The sequence below is a fragment of the Austrofundulus limnaeus genome, unplaced genomic scaffold (assembly GCF_001266775.1).
Source record: "Austrofundulus limnaeus strain Quisiro unplaced genomic scaffold, Austrofundulus_limnaeus-1.0 Scaffold822, whole genome shotgun sequence".
NCBI lineage: Eukaryota > Metazoa > Chordata > Actinopteri > Cyprinodontiformes > Rivulidae > Austrofundulus > Austrofundulus limnaeus.
This window is the reverse complement of record NW_013953224.1, coordinates 95545-98937: the sequence shown is the minus strand read 5'-3', so window position 1 is coordinate 98937 and position 3393 is coordinate 95545. Positions and strand designations below refer to the sequence as shown.

The 3393-nt window shown below is 52.2% G+C and overlaps 1 pseudogene; it reads right to left on the bottom strand.

The window, feature by feature from the left end:
- Positions 1-313: 313 nt before the first annotated feature.
- Positions 314-1696, bottom strand: LOC106532735 (uncharacterized; annotated as a pseudogene).
- Between the last annotated feature and the right edge of the window lie 1697 nt (positions 1697-3393).

Sequence of the window (3393 nt, the reverse complement as noted above, 5' to 3'; positions counted from 1 at the left end):
CCTTTGAGCAGCATGAGTACGTGGCTGTGGCTAAGGGCTGGACAGGAGTTGCCTGTGGCCAGCTTAAAGAAAAAAAAAATGATACCTGAAGGGTAGGTTCAGATGGTGGAAATGCAAATTCGAAGAATGGAATGTGAATGGGTGATGAAATGACAGATGGACATGGTATGGAGAGTGGGAAAAGGTAAGTTGTACTTTACGTGGTATGATTTGAAGCTAAGCCAGCCTGTCRGATATGCCGAGAGGGAGCAAGGGGCAAGGCTGTTGAGGATGGCTTGTTGTGAAACGTGGGAGAGGCTGGCAAGCTGCGGAGTCAGTTGAAGATTGTGGCTGAAAAYGGAGGGAASAGTGTCAGATGAGGGTCTGCTGTGGGCGCCAATGCCCTGAATTTCTGGAAGGAGAAATGAGAGAGCACATCAGCAATGCGGTTATGATAGCCTGGAACGTGAGCTGCCCTGTGCAGAAACTGATGTTGAGCTGAAACTAGTGTAAGTCTGCGCATGAGTTGCATGATGGATAAGAAATGAGAACGACCTTTGTTAATCATTTCGACTACAGCTGTGTTATCGGAATGGATGAGGATGGAGTGCTGGGACCATTCATGCCCCCAAAGGAGAGCTGCGATGACAACGGGATACAGCTCATACAAAGCAGAAGAGGGAGAGGCCGAATCTGGTTGCAGGGAGTCAACCTCTGGGGACCAAGTCGAGGCAAACCATCCGCCTTTGTGAAAACTGACGAACCCAACTGAGGGGGCGGCATCTGTGTAGAGCTGAATGTCGTCTGGATGGGAGATAAAATCATTGTAAAAGAAAGAGATGCTGTTCCAGGAAGACATAAAATGGTGCCAGAGCTTCATTTCCATCCTACAGGCATCGTCAAGGGTAAGACGGCCATGGAGCGACGGGACGCTGGCAACGGTGGATAAAAGGTGGGAAATGAAATATTTCCCCTGGGGGATGATGCGGATGGCATGATTTAGGTGGCTGAGAAGAGACAACAGCTGATGTTTGGTGCAGGAATCTATGAGCATGAAGTTAGAGAGGATCAGGGTGATGCGATGCACCTTCTCGGGAGGTAGGGAAGCCTGAAAGGAGGAGGAGTCTTGGGAGATGCCTAAAAACTTCAATGAAGTAAGAGGACCGATGTCTTTGGAAAGAGGAGCGCCTAGATCTGAAAAGGCATGGGTGAGAGTGCAGAGCCCTGAGCAAGGTGAAGAGGAGGGAGGGGTGATGATAAGAAAGTCATCCAGAAGGTGAAGAACGTAAGGGAGCCTGAAATTATTAAGAAGGATCCAGCAAAGAGCTTCGGACAGTGAATCAAAAATCTTGGGGCTACTTCGTTAGCCGAAGGTGAGCCGAACTGCAAAGTAGCAAGTGCCCTTCCAATACATGCCAAAAAAGCGCCAGAAGTCTGGGTGAATTGGAAAGACCTTGAGAGCGCTAGTAATGTCTGCTTTTGAGAGCCAGGCTCCCCTGCCCACCAGATGAATGAGGCAGATGGCGTGGTCGACGGTAGTGTATTGCATGGAAAAGTCTGAGAAAGGGATGAGACTATTAATGCTTGGTATGTGGGACCCGTGAAGGGCGGACAAGTCAATGATCAGCCTCTTCTTGCCTGAGTATTTTCGGGTGGCAATGCCAATGGGGCTGACACGAAAGACGGAGAAGGGGTGCTGGCTGAAGGGACCAATCATGAATCATCCTGGACTTCTTTAGCTAAGAGGGTATCAACTATGTCTGGCTCAGAGAGGGCTGACTGAAGGTTGCCGCAGTATGTGGTGCGATCTGGGAGGGTCACTAGACCCGGGTGAAAACCAAAAGTGAAGCCATGAATAAGAAACTCAACGAAATCCTGATCAGGATGGTGTTTTAAGGAGGAGAGTAGAGCACTCACCTTAATGGGCGTGGCCAGGTGGCGTGCTAGTCAGGTGGGGTTGTGGGGACAGGAGGACCGGGCGTGAGCGCCGCCACAGAAGGAGCTGGTGTGTAGAAATCTGCAACTAGAAACATAGCAGCCCAGGTCATTGAAGTTGTTTTACACCATGCGTCCGCTTTGGTAGAAGATGGGGAGGCCGCGTTTGTCGATGCCCCCGGGGGAGGAGCAATGGGCCTGTGCTGAACAGGAAGGGACTTGGAGATCGGGGAGGGGGTGGGGYAGTAGGAGGCAAACGTTCAAAAACAGAAGGGCCACGGGTGGTGGAGGACCGAGAACGGAGGGGCATGACGAAAGTGCAGGCAGTGGCAGGGTATGAAGGAGCGCCACAGAGACTGTATCTAATGGAAGCTCGAGCGGCGAAGACACGGCAGTAGAGCTCTGAGTCCAGAGCACCCCAAAAGTTCCCCTGGTTAAACTGGGCTAACCGACCTGCTGCCTGAGTGGCAAAAAGGACATGGTACTCGTAAAAGGCCGTGCCTCCGAAATGGAGTGCCATATTGAGCACGATGGAAAAATAATCGTCGAGCTCTGAATGGCGGTCGGGGRAAAGGGAACAAGTTGTGTCCCTGAAGAGTGAGAAGGCCAAAGCAAACTCAGCTGGGGTGAGTTCCTTGGAACCGGAGACTGAGGGGTGGCCTAGTTGCATGGGCCCCAGGCTGGTTAGCAGCTCGCGGGGCAGGCCGGAGTGGCTGAGGGAGGGCTGAAGGAKTAAGGCTAAATCAACATAATTACCATTCAGAATCTGCTGGCGCAGAGCAGGGGAAACTGGGGAGGGGGCGAGTCAGGGTTGAGGGGGGGCGAAGTGGGGGTACTGCTGTAGATAGAGAGTAGTGGTTAGAATAATGGGAAGGAACATAGGATGTCAGGAGAAGGGGATTGGGGAAGGATAAGGGGAGAAATGAAGGCGCAAGAGGTGTAAAAGGGGGCTGAAGGAGGTGGATGAGGAGCTKGAATGTGCTCACTAGAAAAGGGCAGGGGAGTGGAAAAGGGTTGAGAAAGAGATGGGAGGGAAGAAAAAGAGACAAAGGGATGAAGGGATGAATGAACGGAGGGGATGAGTGAGGCCTGACTGGCCTGGGGTTGAAAGACAGCATCAACATGGGAAGGTTGGGATGAGGAGGGTAAAGAAAGAGAAGGTACAGAAACGACAGGGGGTGATACGACCTGACTCCCACTAGGRGGAGCTGTTGGCGCTGGCATGGACCGCCTCCGCTGAAGACGGAGGCGGAAGTAGTCTGGTGAGCRGGTTGTAGCTGGATCGTTGTAGCTGGGTGCCGATTTTTGGATGGCTGAGCTGTAGAGGAACATTAAAGATGAGTTGAGGTGAGCAGCTGAAAGAGGGTGGACTTGGAGGATGAGCGGTTGAAAGGAATTCCTCTGTCCTGCAACGCACTTCGGAGCTCCGCTGCGGTCCATCCTGTGGGAGCGAGACGGCTTGTGGGTGCAGATGAGGAA